This window comes from Lissotriton vulgaris, chromosome 12 (genome assembly GCF_964263255.1).
Source record: "Lissotriton vulgaris chromosome 12, aLisVul1.2, whole genome shotgun sequence".
NCBI classification, from domain to species: Eukaryota; Metazoa; Chordata; class Amphibia; order Caudata; family Salamandridae; genus Lissotriton; species Lissotriton vulgaris.
Genome location: NC_141700.1, coordinates 349,048,953 through 349,074,815, shown reverse-complemented (window position 1 = coordinate 349,074,815; position 25,863 = coordinate 349,048,953). Strand labels below are relative to the sequence as shown.

Genomic DNA, 25,863 nt, shown 5'->3' with positions numbered 1-25,863 from the left:
CATCACTGGCGAGGGACCCTGCTTTTTACTTTACCCCACTTCAAAGACCCAGCTTTTTTTTCTGGAACGATGCCCATTCTCTTACCCAACCTTTTCTTCCTCCAATCATCCACCCTTCCCCTTCCTATTCGTAGCGGTTAAGCTAGCATATTAATAGAGCGCAAGCGGTTTATTAAAAGAAGTACAGTAGCATTCTGCCTAAACCACTCAGTCTCCCGACCCAGCTCTCTTTCCGAAATACCCAGCTTCTCTTTTGGTGTCTAATTCTCACTCAAACTCGGATTACGCGGTAATATTAACTTGATATGAAGATTTCGCCAAACTTAAATGGCCCCCGTGGTGACACAAGTTTTGCCTTCCTCTCACTGTATTAATAGTTTTCAGAACCACCCCGCCCATCCATCCTTCCCTTTAAAAAAATAATTTAAAAAGGCGTGCCCTCTATGAGAGCTTCACTTGGCAGCCTAGGGGCACTAGGTCCGCTTCCTTTAATCGGTGAATGGGGAGTGAATAATATGCTATATAACGTTTAACTGTTAAACACTTACCAAATCAAACAAAGTTACAACAGTAACAATCCCTCACGACCTAAATGTCTTTAACCAGTGGCTTCTAAAAGCTCAAAACACGGGGCACAATAATATTCTCCACACAGAATAATTGTTAATTCTTTACATACTTTATTTCTTTTTTATCTTTTAGTATTCCATGTCATATAAACATTGTCTTAGATATATACATATATTTTCCATTACAAAACTGTAACTGGTATCATCTAACAAATAGTGCTGTACCTGAGATACAAATAATTTTAACACTATTCAGATCATATACAATAAAATAATGTAACATTAATTCAATACATCCTCACACATACTCAAACCATTCTCAACTCTACATCCATTTTGCAGTACAATAATTACATTAAGTGTAATTATGTGGTGTTTGAGGTAATTTTGCCAACATTATGTATAATTACACTACATGAAATTACAGGAATTTTGCACAGGCCTACTTATATAGTTCGTGCCACGTTGTTGTCATTTGTAGCAGTTGCAACCAATAGTATTCAACCTGGATCCTGTGTCTTAATCTGTGTAAAGAGACACAGTCGCACTGCAGGAGCTTTGTTGCTTTTAGAAAAGTCGAGACATTTCCACAGACATTGCATGAGACACTCAGCCGTATTGCCTCATGTCATGTTATATTGTTTTGAGGCCATAACATGGAACTCTGCCTTTGCATTGTATTTTTGTGCATCCAAGTGTCAAGATCTGTCTTCCTTCCCACATATCTCAGATACCGTGTCCAGATGCCAGTGTCCCTGCACCCTCGCACACTTGACTTTACCTCCCTGTTGTTTTTGTATGTGTTTGTGTGTGCCTTCAGTCTGCCACCTTTTCCAGAGAAAAAAGACATCCATTGATTAATGTTTGCAAGCTCTATACAGTCCCGGCCATGATTCCAAAATAGATTTCTATATAAGGTCATCCATATTCATTTTTAACACTGCTTTTCTGCCTTTATTTATTTTAACTATCAGTCAAGGATCATTAAGGTAGCTCTCCAGCACATTTTAAAGTGATGTTTTAAGTATGCACTGATAAGACAAAAAATTACTGACTTCAGTTGTTTTTATACATTTTTCTACCAGCCAGAAATTAAAATACTGGTCATGCCATAAAGAAAAGACAGCCAGGTGGCAACCTTAGTGGGCCTCCTAGGAGCAAGCCCCTGCTGGCCACATTCATTCATAGGAGGGAACCACTGACTGAATTGGGCGAGGTTGACTCACTGCAGAGTCTGACAGGTTCCTCAAAATGAATAAAATTGCACAAGTGAAAAAACCAAGAGTTGAATCCCAGTTGCTTGAGTTCCCGCGGCCACAACAAAAAATGCGCTTCCTACATCTCCGCTTCCAATAACTCTTGAGTGCTTGTGTTTCCTACTTACTTTGGAGTCCAGACTTCACTGTTTATCATCTGGAATATGAATCACCAGACATAGTTCTCTTTGCAATACAAGATAACTCTCTCTGTATTGGCCAGTATTACTGATATAGGTGGAGAGTAGCTGCATGTTGAGTAGGCAAGTCTCTTACAGCAGACGTTGGCCATAATTTTTTTTAGGTTTTACCTAGACAGGGCATTGAATATCTCTGCAAGATATGTTGTTTATACACAGTGGGCTTACAGCTTGCCAATACCATTTGTTAGCTTCAGCGTCACTCTGGTTTCCTTTGCCCTTGTTTGCCAAGACATGCATGTCATGTCCTCTTCTTGTGTTTGGCACTCCCCTGGAGCATAGACCAAGTGCTTGTATTCTTCCACTAGTCCTGTTTTTGGAGCTACTTTTTCCTTGTGTTCAAGCACTGTATGACAGTGCTTGTGTTTTCAGTCCGTCACAGATATCCCCATCCATGAAGCTTCTATTCCCTCCCACTCATCCCCCTTCCATGTAGCTTCTTTTCTTTCCCACCCCCCTACCCTGCACAGTACTTTAGTCTATACCACTACAACCTATGTCACAGTTCTCTTCTCTGCATCACTACCCTACGCCACTGCACTATACTCTGCACCAGCCCACTTTATTCCAGTGCACTCTATGCCACTTTACTCTAAACCAGTGTTTCCCAAACTGTGGTCCTCGAACCCCTAGGGGTCCATGACACATTCCCAGTGGGTCCGCAAGCAACAGTTTTAAAAGCACTTCAAAGTTCCATGAATAATCTGTAGTTTTCCGGCAACTATAAAAGTGTCAAGATAACATCCAGTGGTTACTGGACCTGCTGGAGAGGGATGCATGTTTTGTTCAGTAGCAGGGTTGACTCATCTAAGAGAGCACAGAGGGTTACTATTCCTGCTGCAAAGAATGTGTACCATGCATTAAAAAAAGTAGTTTATGCGCATAGCTCAGTGGGTTACTGCTTTTGTCAGAGATTCTTTTGTTACTGTGCAGTTTGAGTTACAATCATAATCTAGCACCTGAAGCTATGAGCTGCAATCAAAGCGCTGCATGCAAACTGCATGGTACAAGTTAGTATGCTAACTTTTCCCCCCGGTCTTTCATAATCCTCATTTTGCCAAAAAGGTTTGTTTGGGTAGAATTAAACTGTTCTAATTAAAGTCAAAGCTAACCCCTATGTTACATTCTGTGTCAAGATTTTGTGCTTCTCCAGACCAACCACTCCTTAAAAAATGCTCACCAGTATGGGTGACATGAATTCTACACCTTAAAGTCCCTTTTACCTTATATAACCTAACATTTTCTATTCACTGATTTACACACGTACGATTCATTGTCTCTGTATGTGTGTGATGTAAAGTGCTCAGTATGGGAGATGCTGTAAAACAAATGAAATACATGTGACAGAGGGGCTACTGAGAGAAGAGAGGCACTGTTAGAGAGTGATAGTAAGGCATTCACAAAAGAGTCCCGAAAAGATTGTTGTATTGGTGCATAGTAAGGTCATCATTTACTATGCTTTAAAAGCAAATTCAATATATAATGACAAATGTGTTGCAGAATGCACAATTTTTTCCCAAATCTCCTTGGTGGGAGAGCCCCCCAAAGTTTGCTTTGGCCAGACTCACTCGCTGCTCTAAGTACTGGGACTGGTCTGACAACATTTGCCAGGGCGTATTTGGGTTTCCAGTCTGGCCCTGGCAGGAGCCTCATACTGAGAAATAGAACCAAATATTGAAAAGTTAGTTGCCCAGATGCAGCACTAACCATCCCATTAAAAGATTTTGATTTTGATAATTCTTTCTATATAAAACATTCAAATCCTTAGTGATTCCATTATTTGTTTGGTGTCCACAAGTGTGTGTTTACTTTTTTCAAACTACTGTTTTAATGTTTGAAATTTAAATCATACAAAATTGTTTGGGGGTCCTTGGCTTCCAATAGTGACTCAATAGGGGTCCTCAGGAGTCAAAGGTTTGGGAACCACTGATATAAAAGATAAAAAAGAAAAAAACAAATAATATATGTAAAGAATGAACAATTATTCTGTGTGGAGGATATTATTGTGCCCCGTGTTTTGAGCTTTTAGAAGCCACTGGTTAAAAAAATGTAGGTCATGAGGGATTGTTCCTGTTGTAACCCTTTTTGATTGTGTTTTTTCCCCCTGCTCCCTGACCTTTCTAGTTTCCTTTCCTTTTTAGGGGGATGCCTTGCTATTTATAAACACTTACCAAATTACATCTCAATGTTTTGTTTATCTGACTCATCTTGTACTTAAGCAGCAGTTTAGTGTTAAACTGATCAACCTGATTATTTGTGTGGCCTATGGATGATATTTGTTATGCTTTACAATGAATTTGGGGTTACTATCGGAGTCATGATCCTAGAAAATATTGTGAAGTGCTTTTAAAGATGCGGCCCACAAAAAACTTACAATGTAGACTTGGAGCCACAACTTCGTAATGTGAGTAGCCTACGGTTTGGTTGTGCACAAGCTGTATTTACACGTGACTGGTGGATTCTTATGAGGGCTTGCTTTGTGGAAGAATTGGTGTTATAGGATAAAGAAGAATACTAAGTAATTCCTTATGAGGGGCCGCACATCGTGAGTTTGACACAAACTTTTATGCACCCCTGAATGGTGTTTGTATTCTCGACACAGTAAAAGTGCACAATGAGTTTTTTTCCTTCACAATTTGTCAGGTAAAACCTGGCACAAATCACGGAGGCATAACGCACCCATCGCCGTTAGCTTTCCACTTAGTGGGGAATAATATATGTTAGCAAGTTATCCGGTGGTCCAAGGAGCTTAAATCGAAATGGAGTACAACTTGCATAGCCAGTAAATACTGAAGTCTTCTCAGCTGGTTCTTACTGGAAACATTATTTGTGGCTCGGACGCCAAGCAATCTACAGCAGTCTAGGGATTAGTGTATAAGGGATTGCAGTGGGATTATGGATTATGAATAATAATAGTAGTTCAAGTTCGAACCACTTTATTCGATTAATTAAAATCATAAAAGTATGCTATACATATACAAAATGGTTAAAAATATTGTTAAAAATAATAATAGTAAAGTAACCCGTTTTTTATATAGTGATTCATTTGTTGTGGCATTAATATCCGCCTGCCTTACTGTTTAAAAATTAGACTCAGCATTATGGTGTGCAAGAATATGGGTAGAGATCCCCAGTTTGTAAGTGGCCTTTAACATGTTTTCTTGCATGTTCATTATTTCAGTATTTTCATTTGTGATAACCTTTGTAATTTAAAGTGAATGCTTTTTGTATGTAATATATTCACTGCTCTCTGCACCAAAAATGACTTTATGGACCTGCACACACGTTGGTCTCTTTTATATTGTCTTTCAGCGATTCCATCACAGGCATCTGCTGAAGCAATATCTGTATGTTTGCCTCGGCACATGGCCACCCACATAATTACCCATGTGTACTCTCTTTTTTAAGTTGTTTGCCTGTGCCAGGATCCTGTTGAAAGTGAGTGTTTATGCTTTATGAATGACAAGTAGATAGATAAATTAATGTACATTTCCAGATTGGCTCCTGACCTCTAATTATGCATGTAACACCTGATATTTCCATCCCTGATTTCTACATGTCACTCACCCTTTGTTACCAGTTAGTTGAGTGACGTTTTTTTCCTGCTGCGTAGCTGTAGTGACGGCCACAGATGACAAGGACGTCACGTAGGTTGAGCACAAGTATTTATTCAGTAAAAGATATGCACTGCGACCTCAGCCACAGCCTACGCTCATGCAGCTTCCCACACAGTGATCCCCCGGCGCTCGCCTTGGAACGCTGGTCGCGGTGACATTCTAAGTGATGTCACCGCGAGCAGCTCCATCACACGCGGAGACGCCGGGGGGTGAAGAAGGTGGAAGATACAACACATCCCCCTCCCCTGCGGAAATGAAACATGGAACAATGAATGAACAACTGGCAACAGGAAGGACGGTCAAGTCCTGACCGGAATGTTCAAAAAGGCTGGTCATAGTCCTGCTAGGAGGAGTAACACAAAAATGGCAGAGAAGCAGGGGCTACATCATGATGTACTGATCGAAATGTCTGGGGGGTCTGGTCACCCTCCTGTTAGACCTACCCCCAGGGTGAGGAACTGACATTGGCTTCTTAGTGTTGGGACCTCGGTCCTGCCTTGCATCACCCTCACCCCCCCTTTCACTCTCGGAGTCATTCCCTGGTGGGTGGAACCACGCTACTCTCCCTAAGTTCCATATCTTTCCCTCTTGAGTCTTGACCGCATTCTTGAATAGCTTTGTGATTTTGGTAGGACTACTGTACCCTGACCAATTTGCTCTCCCAGTGGGGGTTCTGATCTTGATGCTGTCCCCTACTTTGAATTCGGCCTCCCGTGTGGCCTTGAACTGGTCATATCGTTCTTTTCTTTTTTTCATGGCTTCTTCTTGCTTCTTCAAGCTTTCCGCTCTTTTGGCTTGGTCTAACCACCCCTTGTGCCACTCCATCCACCCTGGGGACAGCTTAGTGTTGGGTATCCTTGCACGGAGCAGTTCGAATGGGGTGACTCCCGTCGTCTGGTGCGGTGTGAACCTGTATGCTTCTAACCGCCTTCCAGCTTATACCACTAGCTTTGGCTAACTGGATGCTCTCCTTGAGGGTTTTGTTGAAACGCTCAACCATGCCGTTGGTTTCGGGGTGGTACAAGGCGCAGCGTTTGTGTTTGATGCCTCTCTCCACGAGGAAGTCTTCCATTTCTTTCGAACATAGTTGTACACCATTATCCGTGAGGATGTTGCTGGGCAGCCCTTCCCTGATGAACACTTCTTCCAGGAACCCGATGACTGTCCTGGTCGTGACTTCACTCACAAACTTCATCTCCGGACACCTAGAGTACAAATCCATCAGCACGACGATGTAAGGCGTACGCTGTTCTCCAGACATTGGGCCTACGATGTCTAGCGCCAACTCTTCCCATGGTCCTGACGGTGGCGGCCTACATACCATGGGGGCGTCATCTGCTTCAGGACTTTGTCACTGTTACTGCACGGGACGCAGTCTCTGATTCTCCTTTCCGTGACTAGATCCATGTTCGGCCACCAATAGCTCTCCCTGAGTCTTTGTTTAGTCTTGGTGATACCGAGATGCCCTTCGTGAGCTATCTCGACCAAGTTGTTTCTCACTGATACAGGCGGTACAAGCCTCGTCCCCCTGAATAGGCATTCGTCTACTATAGACAACTCATCCTTAACAGCCCAGTATGGCCGTAGGTTTTCTTCTCGTTTGTCTTCGTTCTTCCATCTGCTTTATATTCTTTTGCCTACCTCCTCCAGTGTCTTGTCCTCTTCCAACGCCTTTCTCCATGTTTCCTCTCCCAACGCTCTCTGGATGGTGCAGACGTTCTCCATCTGAAGTTCATCCTCTTCTCCATCCATCTTCTTTTGCTTCTCCCTCGCCTCATTTTCACTGACGAGTCTTGACAGACAGTCTGCTGCCAAATTCCGTGTTCCTGGGACGTACTCGACGCCGAATGTGTATTCTTGGAGGCTGACCACCCACCGTCTTATCCTGCTGGAGATGCCATCTAGACCTTTCTTGCTGAATACTTCCACCAACGGCTTGTGGTCGGTACGAAGAGTGAACTGAGTTCCCCACAGGAAGTCTCTGAACTTCCCCACCGCCCAGGATACTGCTAGGGCCTCTTTCTCGATTACCGAGTAGTTGTTCTCGGACTTCTGAAGTGACCTCGAGGCAAACGCTATGGTTTCTTCTCCTTCCTTGCCTACTTGGGTGAGGACTGCTCCCAGTCCCTTGGCACTAGCATCGGTGGTGACTACCGTCGCCCGGTTGGGTATATATGACTTCAAGCTGGGGGCCTCTGCAAGTGCCCTCCTTATGTCTTCGAACTCCCTCTGGCACTCCTGACTCCAGTTGAATTCAGTCTCCTTCTTCAGAAGTAGCCTGATGGCGTAGGTCCTTCCTGTCAGGTTTCTTATGAATTTCCCGTAGAACTCCAACATCCCCATGAATGACTTGATTTCGTCTTTGTTCGTGGGAGGCGCCAAGTTTACAATGGTGTTTTGCAGTTCGGTCTTGGGACATATTCCTTCTGCTGTCACCTTGTGCCCCAGGAAATCTAGCTCTGCACAGCCAAACACACATTTGTCCTTCTTCACTGTAAGTCCTTGTGACTGGAACCTCCCTAGCACGCATCTCAGTCTCTTATCGTGCTCTTCATGGTTTTTGGCAAATATGAGAACGTCATCCTGGTAACACATTACTCCTGGGATGCCCTTCAAGATGTTGCCCATGATTCTCTGGAACACGGCGGCCGCCGAGACTAGCCCGAAAGGCATCCTTTTGAACTTGTATGCGCCCATCGGTGTCACAAATGCTGTGAGCTCCTGTGACTCTTCGTGTAGTTTTATCTGGAAATAGGCCGAGGTGAGATCGAGAGTGGAAAACACCTTAGCTCCCTCTAGCATGCTCATCATTTGGGTGATGTTTGTTAGGGGGTATCGGTCGACCACGACCTCCTTGTTCAAAGCCCTTAGGTCGATACAGAGCCGGACCGACCCATCCTTCTTCTTCGCGGCCACGATGGGTGCCAACCATTCCGTCGCTTCCACCGGTTCGATTATTCCAGCTTTGCACAATTCCTCTAATTCGGACTTCACCTCTTCTTGGATGGCAATAGGGAGTTTCCTGACCTTAGCCACAACTGGTTTGGCGTTCTCTTTCAACCTTATCTTGTGACAGTAGTTTTTTAGGCATCCAAGTTCTTCTCTGAACACTCCTTTGAACTCGGTCACTATGTCAGCCTTGTGTTCTTGTATCTCCTGTATAAGGATCTGGGGATTGCTGTTGGGATTAAGATAGACTCCTAGCTCCTTCTGTGCTTGCCACCCCAAGATGTTGTCTCCTACCGTGGACACGTACACCTTGGACACTGTTGCCCTGTTGCTGTATTCAATTTTCCCTAGGAAATATCCTTTCATAGAGATGGGGCGACCAGCATACCCCCCAGGCCTCAAATCCATTTTCTTCAGGGTTATTTCTCCTTTAGACACTCTAGAGAACTCCTTTGCATTGATAATAGTTATCCTAGAACAGGAATCGAACAGTGCTTCTAGGTCAACTTCCCCTACCTTTATGGAGTCTTTAGGACTGCTGATCTGACCTTCTTCAATCTGCACCACTATTTCTTTACACATGGGGTCATTGGGACTTGAGACTTGCAACTCTTTTACTTGCACCACAATTTCATCGCACACTACATTCGTCCTGTCTCTACTCTGTCTACTGACCCCTTGCCCACTCTTGCAGTATTGCTTGAAATGGCCTTTCATACCACACTTGTTACATGTGAATCTGAGGGCGGGGCACTCTTTGTCGTTAGCTAGGTGTCCTTGCTTGCCACACCTTTAGCAGGTACCCTTGAACGATCCCCCCCCAGTTTGCTCTCTTTCTGTTCCTTTCCCGTTACCTTCTGGCGTTTGATCACTGACACTGCCTCACATTCTGTCACCACCTCACTGACACTGGTCTTGTCATCGTTCTTCTTTTCCCCTGCGTCCTGCTTTATTTCCTTGACACAATGCAGCATGTGCTCCACCTGCTTGGCTATGATAAGAACCTCCCTCAATGGTGGGTCATCTTTAAGCCATAACTCTTCACGCACTCGCTCCATCCTGCAAGCCAAAACAAATTGGTCCCTAATTCTTTATTCACTCGCCCCACCGAACTTGCAAGTAGCTGCCAATTTCCTCAACTCAGAAACAAAATCTTCAATAGACTCCCCTTCCTTCTGTGCTCTTTTCCCAAAGTGGTATCTCTCCATGATTGTGCTTGCGTTGGGGAGATAATGCAAATCTAACTTCTTCAGACTTATTTCAAACTCATTGAGCCCCCTTGCTTCTTGCGCCCCTAAGTCTGGGAGATGGCCTAAAACCTCCTCTCCTTCTGCACCTAGGTAATAGGCTAACAATGCAACTTTCCTTTCTAGACCAAGGTTAGGCCCACATACTGTAGCGTAATTCAAAAACACTTTTTTCCATTTTTTCCACTGGATTGTGGGATCCCCTGGGTTGGTCAAGAAAAATGGTGGAGGCGTCACACTCTGCATGGTTATTAGTCACAGGGTTATCTTAGAATTTACCACATAGATAAGAATGTACAAATCCGGCTGGACTAACAGTAACCTTAGAAAAGGTACAATTTTCCTGCACCAAAAACAGAAATTATCATAAATTACATGCGAGTATACTTCCACTCCTAGTGTCAGCTTTCTAACAACCCTCCTGCAGCAACTGTTTGGGCGAGTCCTGGGTGAGTGGGCTTCAATATTTCTATGCTACAGGACAGTTAAACCATGCATACTTTGTGCAGTCCATATGTAGCCCACAGTGAAAAAGAACAATTCTTATAAGGCTCCTGGGTTCAATTTCCCCTGCGCAGCCCACCCTCCCCGGAGCAAACTGCACTCTTCATAAGACTGACTGGGAACAACACTGACTCTACCAATTAGACGTTACTCCCCCCTTCAAAATGTCACTCCTGCATTCGCTAGGTGCGCTACACCTTGTTCCTTATTCTTTATGCCAGCACAGTCCAAGTTGAACCACTCCGTGGTGACAGAGGAAAAGAAAACTCCTTTTTCAAATGCCCCTCAATGCGTTAGTGAAACACAGTGTTAAGACTAATTCCTGTTAGAACGACTTCCAACAGCTGACAATGCTCACATTCCTTTTTGGCAGTGCGTGCGTTACACTCCGTATTCTCTGACTAGGGTTGCTGGCAATGTCATGCATCAAACGCCAATTACGTGGTAGAAGAGCTCCTTTCACTACAAACGCCTCGCTGCGTTGATCCTAAACAGCTGTGCCTTGCATACTCGATCATCGGCAAAGCCACAAGGAGGGATGAAAAGCGCCTGCCAACCAGTTCTATCCGTGAGAACACTTCGCACTATCCCTGGATGCGCCGCACTGTTTTAGAGTAAGAGGTCAGGTCAAAGGTGACAGCTCTGCGCTTCCGTGACTGCCTGTCACAAGCTCCCCCTTGATTTCTTTGTTGGGTGAGAGAGTTGCGCGCCTGTCTCTCGCTTTCGGGTCGAGCCGGAAGGTGCTTCACTATTCCGCTTGCCAGACACCCACCGCATCTAATCGCCTAACACGCTCAAATGACCACAGACGCCAGTACATACCTCAGGGTCGACAATCACAATCTATGTGCAGCGCGCTGGGAAGGCTGGCAGGCATCACCTCGCTCTTGCTCGCACTGACGGGTGGCATTACTCACTGACCCGCAGTCGCCTTCCTCCTCATTCCTTCTTCCGCGGAGTCCACAAAATTGTTTACTTCGCTTCACCTCACGACCCCGCTGCTGCTCCTCCTCCTGAAGATTCCTTTCGACGCGGTCTGCCTCTGCTGCTTCCGGATACTTCTCACACAGCTGTCTCCTTATCTTCGTGGGAATACTTCTTTCTGCTGGGGTCAGCTGATCACTTTACTTTCTTTCAAGCGTGTTGAGGTCGCAAATGTGTTTTCCCTCGTCGCCAGTGTAGTGACGGCCACAGATGACAAGGTCGTCACGTAGGTTGAGCACAAGTATTTATTCAGGAAAAGATATGCACTGCGACCTCAGCCACAGCCTACGCTCACGCAGCTTCCCACACAGTGATCCCCCGGCGCTCGCCTTCGAACGCTGGTCGCGGTGACATTCTAAGCGATGTCACCGCGAGCAGCTCCATCACACGCGGAGACGCTGGGGGGTGAAGAAGGTGGAAGATACCACAGTAGCTTTCAATGCAATAAGTCCACACACTTTCTATAATTGCAATGCTTTATCACACATCGATTGTAAACATATACCAGTTTCTTTTCTAGTCTATACGTGCAACAAAGGCATTATTTATTCAGTTAGCAAATGTATTTATGTAGCATGTGCGTAGCCACATGGGAAGCTGCACGCTTCATAATTAACAAGGAATACACCGAATTTTAGGAAGGAGACAGATACATAATAATGTGGATAACATCAACGGCTAGGTGGTCTGGGCGTTTGTCAGGGAAATATGGAAAATATAGTATTAAAGATAAACTTTGATTAGGTGGCTCTTCAAGTTTCTCTTGATGGCAGTTGGGTTGTCATTAGGTCTGAGATTCCCAGGCAGATTGTTTCAGAGTCTTGTAGCCAGACATATGAGGGTTTGGTTCAGTGTTTTGTATTATTTACTCCAGGACTTCTAGTGTCAGTTATGATACTCTAGTAATGCTAAGTTTGTCTTCCAACTAGGAGGACAGAGCAAGGTGCAGAGATTTGTAGGTGGTGCATAGCATCTTCTGCAATCTAGGAAGTGCCACTGGATTTCTTTATATTAGGGTGCTATGCTCTGAATACTTGGTGTCTTTGACAAAGTGTACATCCTCATGTAGAATGGCTCTGTGGGTGTCTACTGCTGTTTTGGGAAGACTTTCAAGTATAGCATTACCACAATCGAGGTGTGAGGGGACTAGGTCCTGAAAAGTGATCCTGAAGTTTACGGACGAGATTGAGTTTAATTTATGTTCTTTGGGCTCAATGGCAGTGGACAAAGCAGTGCTATAATAAAGGCTTCCTTCCATCCAATCTTCATTTTAAACAGAAACAAAAACAGCTCAGTAATGAAGGCTCCCATGCTATTTGACCTTCATTGAGTTTAGTTACAAATGCAGGAACATAATGAAGGGTCCATGTTATCTGCTCTTCATTGCTCTTGATCAGATAGCAGTGGAGAATCCAAGACCGTTCTGCTTCTGTTTTTGTCTCAGATGAAGAACCAGTGAGGCCTGCCATCTTTAAGACTGGAGGCTTGCTAAGTCTGGGGTGAAGCCATATTCTCCGGAGCGTTTATTATTAACTCATAAATAATATGCTGGATAACAATAGTGCATTCACTTTCTGCATCTTCCCACAAGTAGTATACCAAAAATGAGGCAGTGACACAGCCCTGCAGAACCATTGCTTTGTTCATGTTTTTGGACACATTTTGGGTCACCCCACAGGATATTTATTGCTGCTAGTGGTGTGTGGCACTGTGAGTGACTGCATTCTGCCCAATTACTAGGAGTCTGCATCTAAGAGGGGCAAGCAAGAGGCAAAGTAGTTTGTCTTATGCTGCCGCCACCCACATATCCCTCCTTCCCTCTAGGATGCAGGCATCATTTGTGTTATTGCTGATAGTGGTGCAGTAATTAGCAGAGAGGGCCTTACGTTGCATCATGTATTTTGCTTGGTGTTGGAACGGAAAACCGCACCATATTGCTAGAAAGATGTCACATCCAAGATGACAACTGTAGTTATATTTACATTAAATCTACACACAAAACCCTAGATCTTTCTACGGGAGGGAACTAGAGGCTACAGGGTGTTCAGGGTGAGCTGGCCTCCAAACCTAAAATGCACACACAAAATGAAGCTACCCTGAATACTTTTCTGATTTCACAAAAACCGACGATCACTAGGTACTAATTAGTGGGGTGCTGGGCATCGCACAAAATGTGAAGGACTGTCTTCACACATCACCAGGTGTCATTCTTCATCATTGGCATTCCTCGCTCTCTAAAAACTGTGTTTGGTAGAGAGTGGGCCTACACCTATTTGTATTCCCAAGACTACAAACTTAACATTGTTCATCAATATTATATGAATGCGAGTAGTAAATAGCAAGTTATCCCCTTAAAATGTATTTCTTAATATAAGTGGTCACAGTAATTTACATTACATTGCATAAATTAAGAGAAGGCCAATGCAATATTGAATTTACTACATTCTGATTTTTATCTTGTATTTTTTCCAGGATTGTGCCCGAACTCTTATAATTTATGTTGCTCACTAATTATGAAGTTATTCCGTTTTAAAGTCTTAACATATGGACTGTGCATTAATTAAATCCTACAAGATGGCCGCTATAGATCTTTGTTTCGTTCACAGCGATACCTGCTGTGGACCGAACGATTCTTGTGTAAGAGTGATTGTACTGGTTGGGGAGATTGTCCTAAGATCTGTTTTTCCTTTGCAGCCACATGCATTACCAAGTCATGCTTGGGTGGCATCTAGCTGGTACCTCAACGTTTTTATTTTTTACCTTTTTATTTGTTGCTTGCGGCAAAGGGTGGTATAACGAAGGTGGGCACTTTCCCCAAGCCTGTAAGACTGTTCTTAAACTAGTCTTACTACAACAAAAGGTATCCAGGAGTCACAACCATGTTTTTATACTTTAGACTGACCACCATACGACCTACAGATTAGATTGTGAGTTAAATATTATTCGTATGTAAATACCATTCAACTACTCATACATTCAGCATGCAACCAGGGTAGGAATTTTTCCCATCCGTTGCCGTTCTGTACCACCACTATCACATCATTTGGGTCCTCCTTACCCAGGAGTTCGTACAAAGACAGTCACAGTATGTGAAAAGTGAGGACTGTGTGAGTGAGGAGACTGATGTTATTCGTTTTACTAGGTGGTGTAGGTATGGTGTTGGTGTGATATTTACAACTGAAAGAAAGCAGTGCAGTGAAAAAAGGGGGTGGTGAGTAAAATTTGGTGGAACTGAGTAGAATAAGTGTTTTATTGTTTTCTCTCAGACCCCTAAGTTTAAAAACAAGTGAACAGTGAAAAGTAGATTTAACATAATATCTACTAGCAAGTGGTCGACATGTTTCTGCATATAAACGGAAATTATCCTATGCATTCATCAGGACCTCGATGTTGCTACTGCTTGCATGACTTAGTGACAAGAAATAAAAAGGAAAAAATATCACCTGATTGTCAGGTGTTGATTCTCCACCACAATCTAAAACAGTCATATGGATAAGGAAAGAGAAAAGAGAAAAACAAGCATATTTATCAAAGAATGCACTCCTAAGTAGCGATATTCTTGTGGTCATGTACATACAATTTGATTGACATGATATCACTCACCCAGTGTTTGTGTGGATGGCGCCTCACCTCACCTGGCTGCAGCTCAGGTAAATAAGGAGCACCGCTCTGTTAGCAAAATACAATTATAGAGACACTCAACCAATTCAAAAAACAAGGCAAGAAGTGTTATGTTATGTCTTAACTCTTATATTTAAAAATGCATATGTGGATAAATCTACTTATCCCGAATCTTTACTGATGGAGCAAGTGGGAGGCTCGTGTATACAATGTTAGGTCTTGGTTCTATTTTATCTTAACTAGAACAAATTGCTATATAGAAATGAATTGATGTGCAAAAATGGTTTTATATTTTACACAAAAACCCATTCCGAGTCTTCAGATTCGAAACATGTATCGTCCCTGCCACGGACACAGAAAGACACAGTAACTTTGGTATGGGCGTTTTCAAGTAAACCGCCCGGGCGTTTAATGTTAGAAAGCCGCGGGATCGTATTTTGTTCGTGGCACTATCGTTGAAGTGGCCGACACTGCTGCCAGCAAGAGGACCTCTCACACACTTACCTCTCCGTCGGTGTCTCCCAACGTCCCTCTATTCTGGGGAGGCACCGAACGAGAGAAAGGGCGGGTATTTCAACAGTGAACGACATACAAGTGTGATGTGTTCTGGGAATCGTAGTTTTCATTTTTCGTGTTAGCGGAAAAGATGCTGAACACTTTAATTTTTACCCCTTTAAATGTTAGCGTATTTATAGTGTATGACGAAGGGACCTCTTTTTAAACAAAGTATGTGTCTAGGGTGGTACAAGGATATGGATTTGCAGAAGTATCCTGTTTACACCCACTTATTTAATGAAATGCTCCCAGACAGTATCAAAACCTGTTATAGTGACATCCAAGGTATCGGTTCATTAAGACTCTCCTTGTCACTGTTCAACTTGTAGACCCATTTCTGTTCAATGTTAAACAGAAATTTGCCTATGTCTGGACAGTGGTCTGGTATATTGGGTTGTTCCAGTATGGTCGATGTAAAATCATTGGGGCCATGTCCCTTTTTCAAGAAATGAGCTGTTAGGCGTGTCGCCTGTTTGCGGCATCGGACAGTGCTCTTATGTTCACCAATTCTAATTTTCGTTTTTCGAGAGTTCATGCCAACATATCTTTTAGGGCATGGACAGGTGATCATGTAGATGGTATTTTCACTATTACAATTGGTGAATTTGCGCTGTTGCCATGGGTGCATGGTTCCTATATCTACGCTAGTGGATTTTGTTGTTTGGGGACATGCCGAACAATTTCCGCAAGGATGGTGTCCTTGTACGGGCGGTAAATCCCACAGGGTGCCAACTTGTCTGGGCGATTTGCTTTTCGGTCTAGTATGGACCAATTGATCTTTTATGTTGGGTCCTCTCTTAAAGGCAAAGAGGGGAGGAGGTAAAGTGTCTCCACTTGTATTCAAAATAGACCAGTGTTTGGTTATAATTTTGCGAACCTGGTTCGATTTTGTGTGAAAGGTATTCACAAATGTCATCCTTTTGGTTTTTTCTTTTCTTAAACTAGTCTGCCAGGACGGGTGTTATGAAGTAGTTGAGTTGCACCTTGTTTCTGCACTGATGACACAGGTTGAAATGTGTAATCTGAACATTTAGGCAAAGTCAACTTGCTCATGGTCTGAGGAGCCGGTGAGCATTGAGGTAAATGTTTAAAATGGGACAAGTCCCTTGTGATGGACGTTCCAGGATGCTGCGCGGTTACCCTATGTTCTTTGCACATTACATCTCCCAAAGGCTCAACAGCAAACGCAGTGTTTGTTTCCACTTCTTTTCTGTTTGACTAGCACCCAGTCCCCTCTATCGAAGGCTGTTTCATGGGTGTGTCGGCGTCTATCTGCATTTGTTTTCATCTGCCACTTCTGAGTGGTGTCCGCAGCACGAACCACATCGGCAGTCAGCAAGTGGTCCTATGTCCAGTGTGATAGTTTAGTTCTGATTGCTCTCCCAAATAGCGAGGTGGCAGGACTTTCAGAAGTTGTGGAGTGAGGAGTTGATCGATAGGCATGAAGGACTTGACACAGGGCATGATTCAGATCTATTCCTTCAATCAATGCTCGCTGAATCACCTTCCTGAGGGTGCTCATAAAGCGTTCAACAACACCATTGACTTGGGGTCACAGAGGTGTGTTCTTTTGATGCTTGACATTGAGTCTAACGAGAAACTCCTTGAAGTTTTTTTATTGAAAGGCGGATATTGTCCGATTTGAGAATAGCGGAGATGCCCCACTGTGCACACATGTCATCACGTCGCTCAATGACTTTGTCAATCACAAGTCTTCCACCAAAGGAAAAAGTGAGTATTCATCAATGACTACAGTGAGATCATGTCAGTTTCCTAGAGGCCCAAAGAAATCGACTGCAAGCCTCTCCTAGGCATGCGCAGGAAGGTCAGGCATTCAGCTAATGCTGCATCACCATGGGGGATAGGCAGTTACATAGATGGCATAAGTACAGCTATTTTTCAAATAATTAAACTAGGCGAGGGAGCCGTACTCGGTCTCTTAGAGCTCTCTTGGTGGCTGTAGTACCATGATGTTCTTCATGGGCTTGCTGAATGACTTGCTATCTCAGGCGCTCGGGTATAGCGATTCCCTAGCCACTCAGTATGACAGCCTCTCAAGTGACAATAATTAATCCTGTACATTTTGGAATTTTTGAAATTCAACAACATCAGCAAAAGGTCGACTGCTTTTCTTACAAGAACATGTCATGATGAGGTCTTTGTGGATGAGCATGTCCTTATCTGTATTGGTAGCAGCAATGATCTGCTCAATGAAATTATTATAGTCTTCAGCCTCATTGGATGTTGAGCTGTGGTGATGTAGCAGTACTTGTGAAAAATAATCTGCGAAGTTTTGATCTTTTCCTTGCTTGTGTACTATCACACAGTTGTCCTTTGGCAGTCGCAATCCCCACCTCTCAATGCGAGGAGGCACCTTAGCTTTTGGGTTTCCAAAGATAGTGAGCAATGCTTGATGGTCTGTAATAACAGTGACATATTCCTCATATAGAAACACATGAAAATGTTCACAGGCCCACACTACAGACAGATTCTCCTTTTTCGGCTGATAATAGGCACGTTCTTTTTCAGACTGGCTTCTGATGGCATGATCTACAATGGGTCTCTGAGCATTTGGATGGCCATTTTGTTGAGCAAGAATTGCCCTCAGACTCACCGAGCTTGCATTGATTATGATCTCAGTATGTAACTTGGGGTCTAAATGTGCCATTTCAGTTTCGTTCTCAATCGCGTGTTTTATGTATTTGAAACTTTGGTAACATTCAGAAGATCAGTGAAATGGGATATTTTGTTTTGCTAAGTCTCTCAGTGGAGCATTCAGTGTAGCAAAATCACAAATGTACCTTGAGCAGTAAATGGCCATGCCTAAAAAAGATCTCCGCATGGTACATCTTGTAGCGGGCAAGTAGATGACAGTGCTTGCACTTTATCCGGGTCAGGAGTCAAATACCCATCAGAGAATATGTGCACTAATAAAGTTTGGTTCTGTGAAACTCACTCTATGCTGTATTCAGAATGAGACGTGCATCAGTAAACAATTGGCACACTTGTGTAAGAGCCTTCATGCTCCTTTTGTGTGGTCCAAACACTAGTATGTCATCACTGTAATTGAAAGCATGTGTAAGAGGTTGAATTATTTTGCAAATGATATTCTGAAATATCCCAACAGCCGAAGATGCTCCAAAACGCAGTTTTCTATATCTGAACAAACCAACATGAGTCGAAAAAGTTGTATTGTACCTACCATTCTCTTCCAGCTTGAGTTGATGGTATCCTTTGTTCAGGTCAAGGCGGGAGAATATCTTGGCTCCGTTCAGCTGCATGATCATGTCCGCAATGCGGGGACCAGGATGTCTTGATTGCTGTGTTTGCCTGGCACATAGCAACACAGATGCTCACTGCACCTTCACTGTCCTTTTTGGCACCATAACAACTATGGGCAAACCCCACGGTGTAAGGGCTGTAGACCTTACAATTATGTCATGCTTTAACAGTGTTTCTAGTTCATTATCAACGGCTGCTTTGTAGATGAAAAGCGACTCTGCTGTACCGTTGAGCAACAGGGCAAATGTCCTCATTAATATGGAGTTGAACCTCAATTTTCTTGATTTTTGCTAGACAAGGTAACTATGACAGGAAATGACGTACAATTTCAGACTGAGCACAGAGGTTATAATTGATAGATATCAGTCCCAAGTCGGCAGCAAGAGCAAAGCTAAGTAGGCATGCACTAGATGAAGTTCCATGAAGGACCTGAATCAGCTCTTACACTGATGTCATCTTATGTCTCATTGTTGCTGCAAACGACCCTTGACTTTCTAATGGGTTGAAAGCAGCCCATGTGTATACCTTCGTGATTGACTGTGTAAGGCATGGCAAAGGAGATAGACTGTTAAACGTTTCTGCTGGCATAATGCTAATCGAAGCACCACTGTTTATAATGAAAGTTTCAGGGCAATCTTTTACCTATAATTTAATTTTAGGACCTCTTCCAAATAAGCTTGGTTGCTTGTTTGGGGATTTTTCTTTGACTTTGGAGCTTCTTGGCAAGTAGCCAATCCTACATGTTGTTTCTTAGTCGATATCATTAACGCTCATCCGTCTTCTCTACCGCTTGATAATCAAGTTGAAGAGTCTGTATATGACAAACTGGATGATTGACTGCTTAGTTTCCACTTGTCGTAACTAATGTAGTCTTTTGGCCTTGTGGGCGTGGCGAGAATGCTTCTGGCAGGGCACGTATCTCCTACTCGTCATCAGATGTATTTTGTGTATTTATTATATTTATCACATTTCTAAAACACATCTGTCACCCAATAGGTAACTTGGCACTATTGTATCTGCTAAGGGTAGATGTAGCATCCTTCCCAGCCCGGGAGCATGAAAATGAATACACCACACTTGAGCTCTGTAACAAACATCTTTATTCTTCAACATAAGACTGCTCTGCAAGCATTACGTTGTAACCTTTTATAACCACACCTTAACACCGCCCAACAGATTACATAATTCCCCTTTGAGTCTGCCCAGAACCGCGACAGTCTTAGCACGCATAGTGTCAACGACATTACAGTGGGTAGTATTGCTCCCTGGAACTTTTACCCCATTGCTGAGGGTGTGCCCAGGAGTCATCCCAGCCACTAGATGGTGTCATTTATAAATGTGGCACAGCTAAACAAAGTAGATGTCTAAGCAACTGGTGTGCAGGTGCACATCTCCATAAATAATATAACGGTATATTATTCCACCTTCAATAGTTTATCAGGTGCTACCAGAGGGGTGAGGTCGCCATCATATGCCCTACAACAGGAAAGGTGTCATCCTCAGAACATCTCCTGACTTGTGGAAGATGCTTTCTGTACCTAAGGTATGACATGAAGACTGACCTGCTGCTACCTTTTGTACCCAGAAAAAAAGAATTTGACTCCATGGGTCATTTAAGTGACCTCCTATGTGGCTATAGACGCACAATAAGCTGCAAGGGGCCTTGCGCTGGAGATGCCGACCTGACCTGTGACAACTGGACTATGACTGGGCTTTGCTCTTGGCCTCTGCCTGACACTCCGAGAGTTCTCTAAGTGCCCTCCCCTTAGGTCTTAAGTGTCCTGCTCTGGTTGTTTGGGCACCAGAAGAAAGTTTGGAAACTTTGACAAACTTTTCCTCAAATGCTTCTGAGCTTTAGGGGGCCCTGTGGGGAAAAAGTATTTGACAGGCAGACCACAGCGTTTGAATTTCAGATTTGTCCCAGTCAAGGCTCCAAGTACCTCCAAAAACAATGTCCCATTCTATGTTGGGACATAAACAATTTTTAGCAAGAAATCTCCAAAGATCTAGGGCTCCAGCGGGACCAACCTGCCTCAAGTATCTGGTTTTTGGTTCCTTGGCAGTGGCTACAATTTTAGCAGCAGCCTGCTTAGGAGGATTTTTCTTCTCAAAAAGTGACAAAGTCCCTGTTTGTTTTGGCACTTGGAAACCTTTTCAAACTTGTTGACTTCCAGAGTTTCACCAGGACTAGTCCATTTGTATCTGACCGCAACTCCATCATGGTCAGTCAGCCTTAATTCACGCCTAGGTCTACCACTCCCATAGACAATCTATTATTGGCCTTTATGCATTTTGATGCTATTTTCTCTTAAATCTTTAAAAATTAATATGTCTGGTTCCCTTTATTGGATTTTTGTCCTTTTAATCTTATTTTACTCATAAAATGTTTTCTTTATTTTAAAATTGGTTGTGGAATTTTGTATGTCTTTTTCTGTTATATATGCACTACTTATATGCTTTACACATTGCTGTTGATTCAAGCCTGACTGCTTTGTGTCACATTACCAGGGATTGACCTCCGGTTTATTTAATTTAATTCCTGTGACGTCTAGCAGATGGTGTCTTAAACCTTTGAGGTTAACACATTTCAATCCCAAATAATCAATTTTTCGTCCGATAGACTTTGCAGTTATTACAATGCTTTGCCTCTTTTGGCTTGTGTGTTTCCAAGGTTCTGATGTTTACTATGGCTTTCCTTATGACAAGTGCATCTGTGTAGCTAGTCCTCATTGCATGCCAGGTCTGATTGTTATATGGTTGGGGTCTAATAACTAGGTTGCATGTACTGTTCTTGTGGTGGTTGTCAATCTTATCATTTTATTAAACTAGTTTAGCTATGATAGTTCCCCAGACAGTTATTCTTGCATTTCCCTGTTACCTTACTGTGTGCAGATTGCTGTATTTTCAGCCCTGGCCCATTTCATGAATTCCCTTTGTCACATTTGCATTCCGGGGTAGTTGGGGACATCCATGTATGGCTGTTTGTCTCCTGGTTAGCACTAACTCAAAAATCAAGAATTCTGTACTCCATTGCTTTCTTCTTTGGTCTCGCCATCAGTTGGAGCAATCCTGTATATGGGTGCGCCTAATCATAATATATGAAAAGGAGATCTATATTGACTGCACTACAGCTGGAGATTTTAGAAGCGAACACAGTTATTAAAGCCTACACTGAGTCTGTTAATTCCCTGTCAAATTCCGCATTTTAGCTATCCATGATGCTGATCCAGTGTGGTACTGAGTGTAGCCCTTATGTTTTTATAAAGTGTTGTGACCTCCTCCTTGCCCCAGAGGAGTGCATGTAATACTGCTTTAAATTATTATGTTGTTTAGTGGTGCCACATCCCCCACATCTGTCGGATTAATCTGACGAGTGAGGAATGCATCAGAAATTGGTCTATTGATTTGGATAACGTCTGTCATATTCTTCCATAGGTGCATAATGACCTTATGTTAATCACATTTCCTACATTTTCAATGTCTACCTTGTGCTACGTAACCGCTTTAGTAGCTTTTGCTAAGTTGCTTAATTTGGGGTAGCACTTCAGTAATGGATCTGGTGAATATGCCACTTTGATCTTGGTGCCCATCGAGCATCTTTTATTTAGCAGTACCTTACTGTAATCTGTAGTCTAATGTGCCACTGAGGTTTGCTATGTGCATCTAACAGTAATTCTAGCAATGATGTGTCTTCCACAATCCCTTTAAATAGTGGATTCATGGGGTATGCAGCAGTACCTTGCTGGACTCTGTAATAATGTTACAAAGGTTTAGTATATGCGTCTTATACTAATTTTAGTAATGTTGTGTTTCTACTGGATCACTTTACATAGCGAGTTTCTTCTGTGATAGGAGGTGTGAACAATCTGGCTATGGCTCTGCCCACTTAAGCTGAATGATGGCATTTTGAGTGATTGCAAGCACACACATGCTGCTTCAGTGCTGATTGTGTGTCAATCACTTTTAGCTTTGCATTTTCTCCTTTAATCTACTGCTCATTTATTCTGCAAGGTTTCTCGTCCCGTTTGGCCAATGCTTCTAATCTCGATGGCCGTCATGTCAGCCATCTTAGATGGGTCCAACAATAAATTTCTCTACACAATACTATTCCAAGATGTTTTCAAGCCCGACCTAAAATGGGGGCAAGCAATTTGTTTTTCATTGGATTGAGGATTTAGCCTCGGAACTCGAAGATTTGGGTTTGCTGTTGACCGGTTTCACTGAGATGTACTTTGATACATTGCTCCTTATAGTCAAATTCCTAATCTCTTTAACACATTATTTTCCCTATGTTTGCTCTCCATATCTTTCTATTGATAAGGGAGCAGAGTTCACATGCACAACAGGGAAAAAATGATCCTTGAGGCAGCTAAAGGCCTGGTCCATGTGTCTTTCAAAGGGTACTTCTCAAGCATCTCATTGGTGTTTGTTGACCACTTTTTGGCTTTCTTGCGACGCTTTTACATTTGTTTTCTGAAAAGGTTTGTGTCTCATTTGTTCTTTAAAAGGTCGGTGTCACTGTTGCATTAACTATTAGTACAGTTACATGGTTGGTGTTTATCCTCCTCATGTAGTTGTAAATTTGGTGTGATGGAAGAGAAGACTAAGCCTAGTAGCTTCTTGAAAAACAAAGTCATGTTAATGTAGCAAAAAAGCAAACGTGGGCTTGGAATTGCTGGTACTGTGCTAGCTTGAGGTGGCGTAGGTTGTTGGCCTTTAGAATTTACTGTAGACTAAGAAATGCTAAAAACAGGCACATGAAGCAGAATGCTTAAGCCCTCCCTAAAAAGGTTCTAGTGTTAATCTTGTTTGTTGAAAACGTATTTCAATGGGTGCTCCTTCTCTCTTTTGATGTTCAGTACCTATAGATCTTGGGTGAACATGAGAGCTTGGAATTGAGGCTGTTTCTAGTAGTTAAGAGCTTGTTAGTGGGTGGGTTACTATGCTCACCGTGTTTGGTATGTGTTAGACCTGGCATCTTTTGACGTGGTTTCTACTGTCTCTTTGCCTCTGACCTCCCTGCTTTTGCGGGTTTTAGGTCTCTGGGCAGTTTACTACTGGTGACCAGTGCTAAAGTGTAACTGCTCCTTGTCTAAAATGTATTGGTATTTCATTTTTCTATGATTGGCATATTTGATTTACTAGTAAGTTCCTAGTAAAGTGCACTGTGTGTGCCCAGGGCCTTTAAATCAAATGCTACTAGTGGGCCTGCAGCACTGATTGTGCCATCCACATGAGAAGACATGCAAACATGTCTCAGACCTGTCATTGCAGTTTTTGTGTGTGCAGTTTTAAACTACTGTCAGAAGAGACTCCCACTTTGCTGTTTCCATTGGTGTGCTGGCCTGCTGCTTCTGTTAATGGGAGTGAAAGGACTGGACTTTGCTTTCTACATCCTGCTTCCAAGGTTCTCCCAGGGCTTGAGCTGAGCTTGTCTCCTGTTAAGAAGTCTCCGGGCCATCAAGGACTTCACCTGCTAGCATCTGGGCTCTCCTGCCGAGAGTCCTGTTTTGCCAAGTGGCGCCAAATCCACTTCCTGGGCCCTTGGACGTGAGCTCTGGTGGAACAAGAAGAAACATCCACGAATCTACTCCGTAGTGGCATTCAGAATTGCTGCAGCACCACCAAAACTCTATGCATCCCCGCTGCCTGCACCGGAGCGTGGTTCCCACTTAATGCGACCACCACTGCTTACAGCTCAGGCCCCAGCTTTTCGTCGTAGCGCTTCCGCGCCGCTGTGTGAGCCTCGAGCACCACATCACCGAAGTCCGTGATGCATCATTCCGAATCTGATGTAGCGCCTGCTTCAACGCTGTAGTGTCGATGCTAGGCGACTTGACTTTCGATGCTACGTCCCTGGTTGCAGATTTCTTCATTGGCACTGCATTGCAGTAAAGAACCATGGCCACGTGCCTGAAAGCAAAGTGTTTCCTCCCCAACACCTTTAAGGAACTGACACATTGTCTACCCTGCCTAGCAGTAAGGAACCAACACATCACCTCCCCTTTAGCAGTAAGGAACCAACGCATCACCTGCTTTTCCGGCACCTCACCTCACCTCCCCTGCGCCTCGCATCATCTTTGATTTGTGACGCATGAAAGGTAGTTTGCCCTGATCAAGTGCAATGTCAGTGCAACCATTGAATTTTAAGAACTGAACTTTATTTAATCTTTGAAAATTCATATCTTGACCTGTGTATGGTGGATTTTTTTGTTTTGGTCTTATTTAATTCAGACTAATGTGGCCTATGTTAATTAACTGGTGTAGAGTCCTTTTGTTGTATTTTCAGTGTGTTTGTGTGTGTACAAATACTTTCCACATTGCCTCTGAGATAAACCTGACTGCTCGTGCCACTCTACCAAGGGACACTCTCCTTAAACCCCTGCTGAAAAAGCCTCACCTTGATGCGGATGATTCTAACAACTATCGACCGATAGCCAGCCTGCCATTTCCAGCCAAAATTGCCGAAAAATTGATGAATCTCCAAATCTCCCAATACATAGAAGAACACTGCCTCCTAGACGACAGCCAATTCGGCTTTTGCAAACATCACAGCACCGAGACCGCACTCATCAAATCCACCGATGAGATAAGAATGCCACTTGACCAGGGAGGAGCGGCAGTACTCATCCTGCCGGATCTCACTGCAGACTTTGACACGGTTGATCACAACATCTTGATTGACCGTGTCAATGCCATAGGCATTCAAGCTAAAGCTAAAGACCTCTTGAGATCTTTTTTTAGCCTGCCGCACCCAGACGGTCCAGCTAGGAACCTTTCTATCTGAACAACTGGTCTTACCTTGTGATGTTCATCAAGGCTCATCCCTCAGTCCAACCCTATTTAATATCTATGTCACTGATCTGGCAAGGGTTATTAAGGACTGGGGGATGAGCCTAACATCCTACGCGGACGACAGCCAACTGGTCCTCACTATCAAAGAGAACGGAGAAAAAATAGCGGCCAATTTTCAGCAGGGCATGCTGGCTATCAGCAATTGGATGTCAGTAAACTGCCTTAAACTGAACTCCCAACAAAACCGAGGTCATGACATTCGGCAAGCTCACCCCTACCTGGCC

At 43.4% G+C, this 25,863-nt stretch overlaps 1 protein-coding gene across 1 annotated transcript in view; it reads left to right on the top strand.

Annotated features, from left to right (window-relative positions):
* The window catches only part of VPS35 (VPS35 retromer complex component), a 526,314-nt gene that overhangs the window by 290 nt on the left and 500,161 nt on the right, over window positions 1-25,863 (top strand). The window lies entirely within an intron of this gene.